The 17,516-nt window shown below is 49.4% G+C and overlaps 1 long non-coding RNA gene across 1 annotated transcript; it reads left to right on the top strand.

The window, feature by feature from the left end:
• The first annotated feature begins 3,291 nt into the window (after nucleotides 1–3,291).
• Nucleotides 3,292–13,101, top strand: LOC129498892 (uncharacterized). The gene is made up of 3 exons (XR_008662233.1): nucleotides 3,292–3,355; nucleotides 4,027–4,200; nucleotides 6,442–13,101. It is a non-coding gene; the product is annotated as an uncharacterized LOC129498892 (long non-coding RNA).
• Nucleotides 13,102–17,516: the final 4,415 nt, after the last annotated feature.

Genomic DNA, 17,516 nt, shown 5'->3' with positions numbered 1-17,516 from the left:
CCTGATTTCAAACTATATTATGAAGCTGTAGTAGTCAAGACAGTATGATATTGGTATAAAAACAGACACGTGGATCATTGGAACAGAACTGAGAGTCCAGTAATAAACCTACACATATAAGGTCAATTGACATTTGGCAAGGAAGCCAAGAATTCTCAACGGGGAAAGCATAGTCTCTTCAGTAAACAGTTTTAGGAAAACTAGATAGCTACATTCCAAAAAATGAAAATGGGCCTCTATCTTACACTACTTACAAAAACTTACAAAAATTAACTCAATTTTTATTGCTTAAAAAAGGAAACAGGGATCCCTGGGTGGCGCAGCAGTTTAGCGCCTGCCTTTGGCCCAGGGTGTGACCCTGGAGACCCGGGATCAAATCCCATGTCGGGCTCCCAGTGCATGGAGCCTGCTTCTCCCTCTGCCTGTGTCTCTGCCTCTCTCTCTCTCTCTCTCTCTCTCTCTCTCTGTGGGACTATCATAAATAAAAAAAATAAATAAAAAATAAAAAATATTAAAAAAGGAAACAAAATCAACAAGTGGGCCTACAACAAGCTAAAAAGTTTCCACACAGGAAAACAAAAGAAGAAGAAGAAAAGAAAGAAGAAGAAGAAGAAGAAGAAGAAGAAGAAGAAGAAGAAGAAGAAGAAGAAGAAGAAAAATGCAAAGTCAATCTACAGGATAGGGGCAAATATTTGCAATTCTTATATCCAATAAAGCGTTATAATCCAAATTACATAAGGAACTCCTACACCTCAATAGCAAAACCAAAAAACAATCTGTTTTTTTACTTAAAAAAACAAGCAAAGAAAAATAAGATGGGCAAAGAATCTAAACATTTTTCCAAAGCAGACACGCAAGCGGCCAACAAGTACATGAAAGGTACTCCGCATCATCAATCATCATGGAAATGCAAGTCAGAACTGCAGTGAGATATCGCCTCACGTCTGTCAGAAAGGCTGTCATCAAAAACACAAGAGACATGCTGGTGACAATGTGGGGAAAAGCCAACCCCTGTGCACTACTGGAGGGAACGTCCACGGGCACAGGACTTGGAAACAGTATGAAGGTTGCTTAAAAGATCTACAGTACGATCCAGAGATCGCACGCCTAGTATCTCCCCAAAAGAGATGAAGTCCTGATCTCAAAGAGACATCTGAACTCCCATATTTGTTTGAGCATCATTCACAATTACCAAGACATGGAAATAACTTAAGTATCTACCAACGAATGAATGAATGAAGAAAATGTGGGTATATGTAAGTACTCAGCCAAATAAGGAAGGAAATTCTAGCATTTGTGGCAACATGGCTAGAACTTGAGGGCAGTGTGATTTTTTTTTTTTTAAATCAAGTCAGACGGGAAAACACAAATGCCATGTAAACTCATTTACATCTAGAATCTAAAAAAGCCAAACTCATAGAAGCAAAATGTAGGAAGGTGGTTGGGAGGGACCGGCGGCGGGACGAGGAGACGTTGGCCAGTAGGTCCAAACCTTCAGTTCGAAGAGGAATAAGTTCCAGGGACGTGGTAACTCTCCTTCGTCATACTGTACCGTATAATTGAAAGTCGCTGTGGAAGCAGATGTTCGTTGTTCTTACCATCACAGCAGCACCTGCTCGGTAATCACGCGAGGCGAAGGACATGTGAACCAACCCTGCCGCGGTAAACATTCCACAATACACGCGTGTGCCAAACCATCATGCTATACGCCGTAAACTTACACAGTCTCATAAGTCCATGATGTGTCCGTAAAGTCGGTAGAATAAAGAATGAACTGACGAATTTCCTCAAAATTATGATGACTGCAGGTTTCTAGACACGAGCCTGGTTTCCTCAGCTCCACGGAGGCGTCTCCCGAGCAAGTAAGTCATAAACATGTCAGTCACTTGGAGCTCACTGGCTACACCGAACTCGAGCCACAGTAGCCAGTGGATAAAAATATCCCAAAAATGAACTGGGTGAGAGGAGGAAAATACGACCATAGCCTGGCGAGGTAAACACCAAACCCCGATGTGAGCATCTCCGGAAGGTGGGATCGTAGGATTCTTTAGCCGGACTTCTCTAAATTTTTCAAATGTCCTACAATAGAGCCAACATTGCTTGTGTAATTAGGAAGAGGGTCATGTGCTTCTATTTATCGTAAGAATGGTGCCATGTCAGATGATGAAGCAAATATAAAATTACCATTAAGATCAAGAAGTCATCCCATCGATTAGTAATAAAGGAAACTGGACTGAGATCAAGTCTCTTGAAAACCGGGAGTGACCCGAGCTCTCCAGGTAATTGTAGAGACAACTGTTCTAGAAGATTCTGACAATGATTGAATATATTTACTTCCTCCTACCCCCAACTACAGACAGCAGTTGAACTTTAATAGATGGTTTTTTTTTTTAAGATTTTTTATCTATTTATTCATGAGAGACACAGACAGAGAAGCAGAGACACAGGCAGAGGGAGAAACAGGCTCCATGCGGGGAGCACAAGGCAGGACTCAATCCCAGGACCCAGGGTCACACCCTGAGCCGAAGGCAGACGCTCAACCCCTGAGCCCCCCAGGTGTCCCTTTAATAGATGTCATAAGGCTTCTTTTGTCGTGTTGTTTATTTAAACTTGGCATCTTAGAAACATCTTCATCTGAGGGGTGCCTGGGCGGCTCAGTGGTCCCCACCCCTTGTCGGGCTCCCTGCTCAGCCCGGAGTCTGCTTAGGATCCTCCCTCCCTCTCCTTCTGTCCCACCCCCAACACTGACATCTTTAAAATATAAAAATGAATAAGAATTAAAAATAGACTCGTTAAAGGCCTCTGGTCCTAATATATAAAATGCACAGAGCTGACTCCTATGCATAAAATAGGTCTCTTCCCTCAGAAGAGGGAGTGGTTTAAATTAAAAAAAAAAAAACAATCTTAATCAGCAGAATACTTTCCAAGAGAAACGAAAGTCAGCCTAGAGGAAACCGGTTGGACGCTTACTTACAGGCCTCGCCGCCGCCGACGGCTGCTGAGACTGAAAAGAATAGAGCTTTCTGTTTGGTTTCCAGCCCGCTTTGCAAGGACTCCTTGAAATGGGATTTTCGGTCCGCTCTCCGCCCCTGCATTCAGGCCTCACCGCATTTCTTCCCTCTGCGCTTCCAACAGTCGAGGAGTCTCTCACATTTGGTTACTGGCACCTGTTCCTGTGATTCTTTGGCGGGATCCCACTTCGCATGACACAGATTATTCCACATTCCCGAGCGTGGAGCGGAGAAGCGGGAGGCTGCCCGCGAGCAGCCCTGGGCCCTTCCATGATGCAGGGTGAAGGGCACGCAGTCTCGGGCTGCAAGGCTGTCTTGCCAGGATGCAGATCCCAAGTGAGAAGGTGAAGCCGGGCTCCAAGACGGGCATGGGGAGGGACCACACACTGCCCTGTCACCCACCTCTGAGTTCAGGGATGTCCTGAGGCACTGCAGGCTGCGTGGCACCCCTCGGGCCTGGCATCCAAGCAGGCACGGGTCCAGGAAGATGTGGCCCGGGTGCGGGGACAGGTGTGGCCACCAGGACGCTTGACCCTCGGGGCACAGGCTGCTCCGTGGCCATGGCCAGGCTGGCCGCCCCCGTGGGTCCGGCTGCCCCAGAGCAGCAGCGGACTGGAGCGGGACACATCCCGCGGTGGCCACTGACATCTGGTGCCCCAGGAGCTGCCACAACAAAGCAGGTGCTCTGGGGCGGTCGGAGGAGGCGGCGAGGGGTACTTGGGGAAATGTGCAGGGGAAGGCTTATCCCATGACCTGGGTCTCCAGCGGGGCCCCCCCCATCAGCCTCTGCCCCCCAGGACGTGCCCAGGGCTCGGGGTCAGGAGAGGCCCTGGGGCAGACGAGCGCTTTCCCTAGGTGGGGCCGGTGGCCAGACAGGTTTCCCCGGAGGCTCGGTTGCCCTGGAACACCCCCCGACCCCGGGTTCTGAAGGCTCCTTCACATGGTCGCTTCAGGAGGATATTTTGGTTTTTCTGTTTTCCTTATTTTCCGTTTCAGACCCTTGCCTGCTCGGCAGATAGAGCCACCCCTCGTCTGGACAACGTGGGGAGCCCTCCAGGCCCGGGCAGCGCAGTGGCACCAGAGCAGGGCTCCCGACGGCACTGTCAAGCCCGCAGCAAAACCGGGGGTAAGCGCGAGAACCCGCTCTGGGAAGCAGGCTGTGGTCCCCCCCGAGGGCACCGTGTTCGCGGTGAGTTGAGAGCAGAGCGGTGGGGAAGCCGAGGATGCCGGGTCCTGGGACCGGGCTGCGGCTCGGGCAGGTGGGCTGAGGGCTCAGTGTGGCCCCCGGTAGAGGTGGCCAGTCCCCCACGGGACACGCCAAAGGGACGCGTGGTCCCAGGCTTCACTGCCAATGCTCACGTGGAGTCTCCCGGGGGAGGCCTCTCCTCCCAAGCCGCCTCCGCAGGCGGGAGGCTGAGGGTAGCTTCTGTGTCTACACAGAAACCAAACATCTCTTCCCTATGAGGCCACACAGATAATCGGGGGCAAAACCAAACCGCATTCGGGGGCATTGGTCCTGCCCTGTATCTTCTCGACCAAATCGTGCAGTGACTCCAAGGCTTTGAACGCATGGTTTCCGTCTAAGCGGCAAGAGCACTTGGTGACATCCGGTGCCTTCCAGACGCCATCCGCACAAAAGGCGAAGCCACTGCCAAGTCCAGACATGGACACTTCACAGGAGCTGATCCCTGGGCTGCCGGCTTCGGAAGGGGTCGGCGAGCCCAGGAAGACCGCACAGAGCACGTCCCCACGGACACGCCTGGCGGCTCCCGAAACCCAGTGGTTACACTAGTGCATATGCACAGGGGCTGAGCGTGGGCCGGAGACAGATGCATGGCTCTCGGGACAACCTTGCTCCTCTGCTAAGGAACACCTACACCTCTGGTTCTCATTTACAAAAAAATAATAAATAAATAATTTTTAAAAGCTCAAAAATAAACAGAAAATATGCTCTATAATGTGCTTTATAAGTTGGTACAAAATTCTCAGTGCCAAACGCTCAGGGAAAATATGCCCAGGACCTTGAGGAAAGACCTGGCCAAGAGCCTGCCCTCTTGCAAAGGCCTCTTCCATCACGCCTTTGCCATGCAAACCCAGAGCGATTCCACAGCACCAGGACCAGCGTCTTTTCCTGGACGACGCCCTGCCCAGCACCATCTGGGTCTAGCCAGCACATGCACCGCTGCGCGTGCCCTCCAGTTCGACCCAAGTCTCCCCGCTAGCCGGGCCTGGGCAGTCAGCGGCGTGTCAAGAGCATCACAACATGGTCTTAAGACAAGGAGAGTGTTTTTCTGGAAGGCCCCCGGTAGTTCACACACCGGACGAGCCACCCTGACAGCACCAAAGCCTGAGTCCGCGCCGAGGGCCTACTGAGTGATGCGGCCCTCGGAGCACCCGAGGACTTCGCCGCAGACTCCCTCCACGGGTGCAGTGTTCCAGCTTCCATCTCAGGCACGTTGTTGAGACAGCAAGTCTGCCCGACACCCAACAGACAATGAATGTTGGTTTGAAGGCCAAGAGGAGGCACAGGAGGGGGGAACCTCTGGGATGAAGCTGCTGGCAGGGGTTTGTTCGCATAAGGACGTGTGTAGCTGAGGAAAAACTCAACCTCGAGCTGGGGTCATGACTGGTCTTCTTTAAAAGCAGGAAAAGTCATCACTCATGCATCAGTTCATTGACACGATACAGGGGACAGTCTCAAGTTCCACAGGAGATACTATACCCTCACTCCACTAACCTCCAGGAGCTTCTAAGTTTTTTTAAAGATTTTATTATTTAAAATATTTATTTAAAATATTTAAATTTATTTAAAATGAATATATTTATTCATTAAATATTAAAAATAATATTTTTATTTTTATTTTATTTTATTAGAAATTAAATATAAAAAATATACATTAAATATATTTAATATTTATTTTAAAGATTTTATTATTTATTTATTCATTTATTTATGAGACACAGAGAGAGAGAGAGAGAGGCAGAGACACAGGCAGAGGGAGAAGCAGGCTCCATGCAGGGAGCCCGACGTGGGACTCGATCCCAGGTCTCCAGGATCACGCCCTGGGCTAAAGGCGGCGCTAAACCGCTGAGCCACCCAGGGATGCCCCTTCCAGGAGCTTCTAATCACAATCCTTGTGAAGGTGCTTTGCATTTTACAAAATACCGTTGCATATATCAATCAGGAAATACGTAATAGGAGCATCATAAACTGAGAATAAAGAGGCCGCCCTGGGCTGATAGTGCAAGGGGTGGACAGGACCAACAGTAAATGCAGCGACATCCCAGGAGGGGACTGCTCGCGGGGCCCAAGGAAAGTCTGATGGGGCGGAGGGGGGTTTGATAGATGGAGAAGTGGGAGAACCAGAGAACGTAAGCATCTTTGTCTCTTCCAGATAACAAAGTTTATTTTGAATTTTCTATGTTCCAGGCAACGTGCCAGGAGCTGGATTTACAGCAACAAAAAGAAGACCGGTCTCTGCACTTGCAGTAGGCGAGATGGACAACGTGTATGTAAGAAAGTACATAAATAAGACAATTAGATGATGCGGCAAGTGCTGGGGAGGAAACCCACCAACGACGTGACCGTATTTTTTATTTTTTTAGCCTCTCCACCGTGTGACACTCTGCACGTAGCAAGTGCTCACTTAATTTAATTAAACACCGGTTACACAAAACTACAAGAAACTTCAGAATAAAAGATCCAGTGACAAGTCCCCCAACTCTTCCGCAAGCGGGATCGACCAAAATGTAAATTGACTTTAGGCAGCTGGTGACCCTCGAAATAGCGATGGCAGGTTTCCTAACTCAGGGTTCCCCCAACAGCCTGAGCCAAACACGCAACCAAATTAGCACAAAATAACGAGGGCAGAAGAGTCAAATGACGTATAAGAAAAATGAATAAAACATTTCTATGTTATCATTGAGGCAAAAATTACGATTTAAATGGAACATTCCTAATATAGTCTCTAGTCATGACTTTGAAAAGGCATAAGAGGATGTCGGAGAGACAAAGATTGGCTTCCTGAGGTCAGGTTGCAGCTTCCTGAACAATGAGATAATCCAAATTAAATAGTAGTCATATAATTAGAAATATAGTGGCAAAAAACCAATGTGACCGATTCCTGGTCGCGTATTGGTTAAATGAGACCATTTGAGTTAGGATAGGTCACAGTTTCAGCATCAGGCGCGGTGTGCCAGGGTCAGGTTTTTACATCCTGTTCCCCCAGCATTAACCCTTTGAAGCAAAGAGCTAGGGGCCGGGGACTCCTGCGAAGACCAGAGGCCAGAGAAGGCAGGATGCGTCCACAGGGTAACCGCGTGAACGCTAACGTGCTTTTTCCCTTCTGCCTTCCGTGGGGATGACTGTCTCTCCCGGCGGAGTGAGCCTGCCGTCCGTGGCGGTGGCAGGAAGATCACGATGAAAGGGAAGGAAAGAGAGAAGACGAGAGAATATTCAGCTCCCGGGGTCCAAAATAGGATTTTTCATCAAGGCAACGGGCTCGAGAGCAGGATATGTCAAGAAAGAGCATTTTCTATAATAATTTTGTAGGAATCTCAAAAAGCAAGCCTACAGAACTCACATCATACGGTGTCTTCTGTATTCAGAAAATATGATCCTCTGATCTACGGACAACGAGGCCCTGAGCTCAGCAGGAGAAAGAGGAGAAAAACTCCTGAAACCTTTTCCTTCTGTTCTGCGAGATTTTAGGAGGGCTTTCTTCTCCCTTGCAGGCCACATGGAGGTGACACAGCAGAGAACAAGAAGGTCCTAAGGCGAGGCTGTCCAACAGAGCTTCCTGTGACGACCACGCGTCTCATACTTGTGTCGTCCGATCTGGTCATCACCAGACACATCTGGCTCCCAAGCGCTTGAGACGTAGCTACCATGACTCAGTGTTAGTCCAGGGCACCGAGGAGGCCACCATACTGGACGGCACAACCCTGGGGATGACGCAGGCCCACAGCGGAAGAGGTCTAGACCGGATCCACGGCTGGGAAGGGAGCCATCCAGGAGAACCTCACCATGCCGCTCCGACTGTGATGGGAATAAGAGACGAACATTTACTGTCCTGAGATCCGGGAGCTGCGACAACAGGGATAGCCTTGACAGCCCTGAGGAATACTGATAACGTTCTCATGCTCAACCTTTCTATAGATCGGAAAACTGGGGGACGGAGGAATTAATTAATTAATTAGTTAATTAACGCGCCCAAGATCACGCGGCTACAAAACGGTAAAACTAAGATGGAGCCGGGGGGTCCAGCTAGGCCGCGCTCACGCACGCCCGACAGGTCCACGGGATAGATGCGAGCGAGAGGAAGGGGAGACTCGGTGTGGTCCAGACATCATTGCTTTGCATCAAAGGATTATATTTGTAAATTTGCTGGATTACATAATCTCTTTGCCACGTGAATCACAAGTCATCAGATCCTTAGACAGCCTTACACCAACTACAAAGAGTGGGCACGCACGCTTCTCACGCACGCGAAACCTGCTGTCTGGTTCTTTGGTAATGACAAGACGCTCTGCCACAGGGACACAATGGAAATGAGTCAGTGGTGCCCAGACCGAAGGAACGGAGCGTTCTGTAAATATGAAACAGATGGGATTTCCGGAGCTGTTCTCGGGCGTGTTAGCAGTTTTCAAGTGAGCTAGGTTTTAAAAATCCGTTGATTTTTTATCACCAGGATCGGAGCTGACTTGAACTAATAGCAACTGTCCAGGCCTCTGCCACTGTCGCTCATTCGTGCTGTGGTTGGGACCACGGAGGAGCTCCGCTCCCTTCACGCCGCTGGCCTCCGGGGATGGGGGCCCTCACTGAGAAACAGGCTTGAGGACGACACCGGCCTGACCGCCTCTCTCCCTGGAGCCTCCTGAGGACTCGCGGATTCCATTTAGGACCCGATAACGGGCCGTCGTGTGGACAGCGTTCGTAAACATCTTTACAAGCCCGCTCGCGATAAAGATGAAGATACTGTTCATTGAGCAGCAGCTTAACAGGTGATTTATCTACGTCAGGTTACGTAAATCTAACAAAAACGGGAAAATAGGATCCACGTTCAGAATTAACAGCAAGAGCTTACATAGTCTTTGCAATGAGCCGGGAGCCTTCTTCCCAAGGAAATTACTGCAGTCGTTCGGTCATCATAAAAAATAAGCACAATAGTCGTCACCCCCGTTCCGCAGGTTAGCCATGGGGGCAAAGGAAGAGCAACGGTCTGCCTCAGGTCACGGGACTAAGCAGCTGCAGAGCGCAGGCTTCAGACCCAGGCCCTGCGGCTGCGGAGGGTGTTGCTGTGCTGCCTCTCAGTTGACCTCACAAGCACTTGCCTAAGGTCACAAAGCTAACGCAGGCCAGAGCCAAGTTCAAAATCCAGTTTTATTTGATTCCAAACGCCAGCCTCCTCCCTCCCGCCAGTGTCCCCCAGACATCCCTGTCCTCAGAGCCATGCTCACAGCGGAAGCCCTGGGGGACCTGGCAGCCACAGGGACCGTGGCCAAGGGCACAGCTCATTCCCCGGGAGGCCTCAGGGTGCTCCTGCCTTCAGCCGCGGGGCTCTGGTCAGCAGCCAGCGGCCCCGCCCCGCGGCAGCCAGGTGCAGCGTCCATGCAGGCACCTGCCGGGACAGCCCTCGGGGAGCCGGCCGCCAGCAGGTCCCGGGATCTCAGCATCTCCCACCTGCGTGGGGAAGCATGTGGGGCCTGGATGTGATGTGGCGCCTGCTGGAGCCTGCTTCCCGCATTTCTCAGTTCCCTGGTTAGCGTCACCCCATTAGCAGACAGGACCCGCAGCCGATGGGCCGCAGCCTGTTGGTGTCAGTTCCCCAGTTAGCATCACCCCGATAGCAGAATGGGACCTGCAACCGATGGGCCGCAGCCTATTGGTGTCGGTTCCCCAGTTGGCATCACCCTATTAGCAGACAGGACCCGCAGCCGAGGCTGCAGCCTGCAGTGTGGGTTCCCCAGTTAGCATCACCCCATTAGCGGATGGGGACCTGCAGCCCAGGCCACAGCCTGCTGGTATCAGTTCCCCAGTTAGCATCACCTCAATAGCAGATGGGACCCACAACCGAAGCTGCAGCTTGTGGTGTGGGTTCCCCAGTTAGCATCACCCATAGCGGATGGGGACTCACAGCTGATGGGCCGCAGCCTGCTAGTGTCGGTTCCCCAGTTAGCATCCCCCCGATAGCAGACGGGGACCCACAGCTGAGGCCGCAACCTGCAGTGTTGTTTCCCCAGTTGGCATCACCCTGTTAGCAATGGGGACCCGCAGCTGAGGATGACCGCAGGACAGCCAGAACCTGCCAGGCCAGGGGGAGGCGACTTGCAGCTCACAACCTGCGACCCAGGCACCTGGACAGAGGACGCCAAGGGGAGGGGCCCGCCGCGGACACCGTGTGGCACCCGAGGGAGACTCCAGATACTAAAGCACCATGTTCATATCGAATCGGCAGCAGTGTGGTGTGAGCTCGCCCCTGCACCAGCCTACAGGCCAACCCCTCCGCCTCTGGCCTTCCTCCCTCTCAGGGCTGCTCTGTGCTTCTGTGCATTTGCCTGGCTGTAACGGAGCCCTGTGACGTCTCGAGGTGTGTGTCGCCCGGCAGGGCCCCCAGGGAACGCACAGGGGGGTGAGGCCCAGTGAGAGCATCAGGTCCCGGGACAAGCCCCACCAACTAGAAGCGCCTGGAAAGGGGATGCTGAGAAACGGGATTAGGACACTGAGGCCTGCAGACCTTATGGTCACTGAGCAGCTCGCTGGCCCCGAGCAAGTCAGGAAGGTCTTCCCCGAGCGTATCCCCTCCTCTCTGAAGACTGGGTTGGATCCTTTAGCCTCTGGGCTCTCTGCCCACTCGAATAGTCTATTTCTAAAAGGCACGTTCCATGAAATACGAGGTACTGACCACACTTGAGCAACTTCAAGCGCCCTGTGAACGTTCGTAAGGGGTGAGCCAAGTTCAAGGAAGAGCGTGGCAGGAGCTCACCCGAGCGCAGGTACCCAGCGCGGGATGCGAGGCGGCCCAGGTGCCCCCGTCCCCCAAGCCACAGCACCCCGGCCCGGCCCCTCCGCATTCCCACCCACTCCCAGGACAGCATCTGAACTGCATTACAAGGGGCACCGGGAATTTGCGACCCGACGACCCAGTCATGTGGCCAACCGCTTCCAGAAACAGAAACCTCAAGCACCGCAGGACTTGGGCCAGCGGGAAAGCAGCCGATCGCCGTGCCCACGGGAGGCACCTGCTCCTGCCTCGCTCCCCCGCCAGCCACGAGCACTCCAGGCACTGCTCTGGGAGCCCGCCCGGGGTTGACACAAACCTGATCGAAGAAGACTCCAACACCCCAAGAAATCGCCTAATAAAAAAAAGCCTGGGCCCCTGAAAGCACAGACGGGACGGGTCAGGAAAGGATTCGGCAAGGATTCAGGGCACACCCTGATTCCGTAGGTGGAAAGGTCCTCCAACACCCAGAAATGCACGTGTCACTAACACGACTGCTATGTCTACTATCAGGTATGCCCAATCTGGAATCTTCCCTGGTCCACAGTTGGGGGGCATGGCCGGTGGTAGCTCTGCCACGGACAGAGGAACCGGAATTCCTGAATCATAACAACCGATTTCCCTCCTTATAAAACACTTGCTTGTAGACAGACTCTTCTGAGCCTCACCACAAACAACCCCGGTGCCGTAGGTATGATAATTCCCCTTTGGAGGCGAAAGCACAGGCCGATATCACCCAGCGAGGCATTGGCAGGGTCAGGATGTGAACAGGAGCCTGTGCTCCCACGGCCTGGATTCTTTCTGCCCCCCGCAGCTGCTCCCATATGAAGTGTGGGGCCAGGTAACAGCACAGAGCCCAAGAGTCTGTAAAGGATGAACCAAGGTCAGGATGCGTCTAGAACACACCCTGTGGCCAAACCAGTTTGCCATCAGCCCCCTCTGACGAGGAAGAGCCGGTTGTTGAGCGTCCTGGACATCAACCCTGTCATCACTGGCCATCACGGCGGGCGCCCATGGTGAGGACGGCCAACGAATGCCCACCCATGGGGTTTTATCTCATCCACCCCACGGCAAACATTGGAAATTCCTGCTACAAAATTGCCCTCTACCTGTTGAAATGTTGAGCTCCTATTCGTTACTGACATGCAGAGCACTGAAGGAGGGGTCTGACGGGAAGGATAAAGGAAACAAGGTTCCCGGAGGCCAGGGATGGGAGGTGAGAGCTAACCAAGCACGGAGGAGAGACAGCAGAGCCCGGAGGGGGAGGGCGGGCGCCCAGGTAGGATGCTAATACCCACTGAGGACCTCGGTGTCAGGCTCGCTGTTTGACGCTCACTAGTATCTCATTTTACCCTCACGACAGTCCTATGAGATTGGTGTCCGTCCCATATCACGGATGAGTGAGCCGGAGTCTCAAAGTCCAGTCTCCCCTCTCACACACTTTTGTCTCAAGCCAATCCTTCCATTTTCAGATCCTGAGTTATCCTCTAAAGTGGTGACTAATCCCGCACAGCACCCCCGTGTACTGTGCTGGGTGAAGTTCGAGGGTCTTGCTTTATAGGTTGAAAAGGAGACGACGAGACCATAAGATACGGTCGAGTCTGAGTAAGGGGGGCTCGGCCAGCAGCCCGAAGACCGCACCTCCTCTCAGCAATATTGTAAGTTTTCCCGAAGCTGCGCCGGCGACACTGCGGACGGCGTCTATGTCAACGTTCAACCGTATTGAAACTTCACGATGGGGGAGGGAGAGACACGACCCCACTGCAGGCCGAGCACGAAGGTGCTCTCACAGTGAGAGAGAGAAGAAGGGATAGAAAAACAGGACAAAGAAAAGCAGGACGAGCTGGCAAAGGAGAAGTGACCGTGTTGTTGACCTTTTGCTTGTTGACCAACCAAAAGGTCAACAACACGCACGTGTGGGCAGGGAGACGCGGCGTAAAGTTTTTGCTGTTGCCTCCATTCCTTCATAGTTATGTAGTGAAAAGATGGACGGTGTGTGCAATTACAATGAGGTCGGGGGACAAACAGGCCCGGTGCAGCTCGAGTCTCGCTCAAGGGAGACGCGGATGAAGAGGTGCAGCATCTTAACAACACAGAGTCCTGGGGTTGGGGTGGGAGGCGAGGGGGGGGAAGGAGGGGAGGGAAATGGGGGAAAAATACCTTAAAACTTTTCAAAGCATCTACTTTAGGGTATCCTTATTTTTAAACATGATCTTAATAAGCTTAGAGACAGAAGTGGCTTCATGTGAGAATTGTATAGATTTTCTGAATGCATCTCACTATGTAATAACCGATTGAGAGGTTTTTATTAATTACCTATCATTTTCTTAGCAGTCTTCTAGGCTCTGATCTAACCATTCCTGAAACGTCTGCCCCAGAACTGTTTAATGGATATGATGAGTAAGAGGGTACTTGCGCTCAACTCTTAGGAAGCACCACTGCCCACCCGCCCCACACCCCCCAACACAAATGGCAGGAACGACCTGTTTTTACTCCTTGAACTACAGACAAAAGTAATCCACCAGATGTAACGTGCAACACAAAAGCCAAACTAAAATTAAAAAAAAAAATAAGTAAAACCAAACAAAAACACCATAATGAAGAGCTATAATGTTTGCTCAGTTTCTTTACTTCCTACTGGTTTGCGCCAACAGAGAGAAACGGATGACTGAATCCAGAGTATTTTATTAAATTAAAATTCCTTGGAACCAAAAAATCATTCTCTTGATTATGGTGTACATTACCATAAAGATAAAGTCTAAGAGCCAGTTTCTAGTCCACAGTTGATTTAGAATCCAGAGGATTCTAAGAAAATAAAAGTTGTCATTGAATGCTTTTCATTTCCCCATGGTCACATATTTCTAATGAGTTCAATTTGGGGCTGTATCTACTTTTTTTTCAGCATTGTACACCTGGGAGTTTTGCCACAAAATTATTTACAGTGGGGAGCCTCAAAATTACTTAGCTGTTCAAATCTTGAGTGGCTGTTTAAATGCACTCTGGATAAGAATGTCTTTCAGCCTCCGATACAATGCCTTGGGCTTAGTAGGTATTTGATAAACGTGTTAAATCAAATGAAATTGTTGATTTCAGTCAGACCTACCTCAGTTGTTTAGTGGGCTGTGCCGAGATCTCGGGCATCGAAAGAAATTAGAAATATATTTCCTAAATACATAGTAAACTATTGACAGTATTTACTATGACAGGAGCTTAACTTAATAGAGGGGAAATTATCAGCAGACGCCGCATAAGGAAAAGTGGAAAAAGGGAAAGTCTGGAAAGGTCAGGGGTATCACTAGGGCTCGGGAACTGGAACCAGAACCTCAGGCAATGCCGATCCTCTCTTCACCCTCCGTCTCCGCTTCCCTCTACGTGGACCTCATTCTCTCTGGCTGCACACAGCCTTCCTCCGCGGGGAAAGAAACAGGGATGCTGTGAATCAGAGACTCCTCCTCCTGTGGCTTCTGTCTCCAGAAAGGATGAACTCCTCCCAGTTTTAGCAGGAAAAAACCCAAGGAAGTTATCTGATTGGCCCAACTAGCTTCAAGTGCCCATCCGTCCGCCACCCACCAGTGTCCCGAGGAGCAGGTGTTCCTCGTGCGTCTGCGTGACGAGAGCACGGAAAGGGACGGTAACCAAAGGAATGGAAGTGCTTCTGCCAGAGAAGGGCAGGTGGTGGAGCACAGATGAAGCAGCAGGTGCTCACAACAGATAAAAACGGAAACATTGATGATTCCCACGAACAGGCCATTTTTACTGATAGGCATCTTTATTATTACTAGAATAATAAAACGGTGATATGGGTTTAAGCCTGCCATGAGTTATCCATGGAACAAGCACGTTTATAGCTCTTTAAAAAAAAAGTATTAAGATATAATGGAAATGTAATAAATTACACATATTTAAAATGTATAATGTGAAACATATTGGCATATATACATACAACCTTGAAATGGTCCCAATCAAGAAAACGAACCCAGCCATCATCTCCAAAAGTTTCTGCTTGCCCCTTGCCGGCCCCTGCCCTACCTTCCTCCAAATCCCCCTGGCATCTCAGTTCCATCAATGATCTCTTTCTGTCACTGTAGTTAGCAGTTTCTAGAGGCAAGTGGAGGCATCATGCAGTACGTATTCTTTCCTGTATGCTTTATTCACTCAAGATAATTATTTTGAGATGCATCCATCCTGCAGTATCAATAGTTCACTCCCATGCATTGCTCGGTAGGGATCCATTGTGTAGTGCGACAGACTGAAGCGTGTCCGCCTCCCACCTTCCCCACCAAATCCACACGGTGAAGCCCTAGCCTCCGACACTTCAGAATCTGACTGTATTTGCAGATATAGGGCTTTACCAAGGCAAAGAAGTTAAAATGGTTCCTAACCCCAAATTACCGAGGTCCTTATGAGAAGAGGACATTTGTATACTGAGGATGCCAGGGTTGTGCACACACAGGGGAGACGCCACATGAGGACAAGATAAGATGCAGCCGCATAGAAGCCGAGAAGAGAAACCAAACCTGTCAAAACCTGGATCTTAGATTTCTAAGCTTCCACAACTGTGAAAAAAATAAATTCCTCTTGTTTATGCCACCCAGCCGGGGGGATTCATTACGGCAGCCCTAGCAAATTAACACATATAGATTTACCACAGTTTGTTTATCCGCTACTCTGTTGACGGGCATTTGGGTTCTTCTCAGTTTGGGGTTATTACAAATAAAGCTGCCACGTAAATTTGTGTATAAATCTTTATATACGTTATTATTTCTGTTGGGTAAATACCAGGTTTAGGCCTGGGTCATCTGGTGAGCGTTATAATAAACCAGCCAACAGTTTCCATAAATGGTTGTACTATTTTACATTCAATATTTCATACTATTTTACACGTAACAGTACAGGAGAGTCCTAGTTGCTCCATCTCTTTGCCAAATTTTAGTATAGCCAATTTTTTTAAATCTAGACATCTTCATAGCTATATAGCGGTGCCTCGTTGTGGTTTTAATTTGCATTTTCCTGGTGACTAGTGACTCAGAACCATCCCTGCATCATCTTTGATGCAGTGCGTATTAAAGTTCTCACTTGTTATTGGCATGGTAATTGTTTATTAGATGCCTGACATTGTAATTTTTACACCTTTTTAAGGACTGATTATTTTCGTATTCCTACAAATATTTTTGAGTTTTGTCCTGGGGTGAAGCTAAATTACACGGAGAAAGTTCAATCCTTTTGGATCTTGCTTTAAAATCTGCAAGGCAAAAAAAAAAAAAAAAAAAAAAAGAAAAAAAAGAAAGAAAAGAAAAAAATAATAAAAATCTACAAGGCAGGCCCGGAGCAGTGCTCCCTCAGGGCCTGTTTCGCCCCACTGTCAAGGCAAATCTCTTCTGGACGCCCCGTGTCCTATGAAGTGTCTCTATACTGTTTAGAGGAAATAGAAACTCTCCCTAGTCCTGCCTGCGTTGGTTCCAGGGACGGTTTCCTCTAATTCTTTGAAATGGATCTTTGCTCAGAAGAAGGTCATTTCTTCCCAGGCACACGTGAGCCAGGAGACCGGGCTATTCTCCAGAGATCTATCCACTCTGGTATCTTCTCACGAAGGCTGGCTGCCTGTTTCAGTCCAGAAAATAAACCCAATCCCCGTTATTCCATTTTTTTCTGAAAGTGGAAGTCTACAGCTTTTTTATTATTTACTTATGTATCTATATATGAAAAGTTATTTGCAATATAATTAGAAGAGTTTTATATCTGCCTGGAATCCAAGGTCTCTGTCATCTGAAATTTCTGTATTGGTTAAAACAGAGTTTGGCAAACATTTTGTAAAGAGCCAGAAAATAAATATTTTAGACTTTGTGGGTCACATATGTTCTCTGTTGTATATTCTTTTTATTTTTTTTGAACTCTTCCAAAATATAAAAAAAAGGACTTTAAAACTCTTCTCATGGGTTGTGCAAAATAAGCCATGAGCTGGATTTGACTCATAGGCCATAGGTTGTTGACCTGTGAATTAAGATAATGTAGCCTCTGCAAAGACAAACCTAAAATCTTACTGTATTACTGCAATGGACATTTTATTTTTCACACATGCCCGAAGTAGGTGTTCTTGATGGCGAGACATCTGCTTTTCTTCTCCGAGTCATGATTCAGGGACACACGGATGCCTTCTACCTCACAGTTCCTTCACTTCCTTCACAAGGCTTCCAAGACCACCATCACAGCAGAAAGAATATGGAGGGCGGCACGTGGGAGGCTCTTGTGAGTCCTGGTGGGTACACGTTACTTCTAACCACCTTTCCTTATTCAGAATTCATTCACATCAGCACATCCAACTGCAAGGGAGGTTGGGGAACCCTAGGTTTGCTGTGTGCCCAAAAGGAAGAGGAAATGGACTTGAGTAACAGCTAATCTTCATTATCACGCCCAGTGGATCTCGGCAGTCATGCCCCAATTTTCCAAAGTATACACGTCCTTTGCCAGGACATTATTCAACCTGCTGGCACCGTGCATAATGTGC

Source organism: Nyctereutes procyonoides, unplaced genomic scaffold (genome assembly GCF_905146905.1).
Source record: "Nyctereutes procyonoides isolate TBG_1078 unplaced genomic scaffold, NYPRO_anot_genome, whole genome shotgun sequence".
Lineage (NCBI taxonomy): Eukaryota > Metazoa > Chordata > Mammalia > Carnivora > Canidae > Nyctereutes > Nyctereutes procyonoides.
This window is presented reverse-complemented; position numbering and strand designations above follow the sequence as displayed.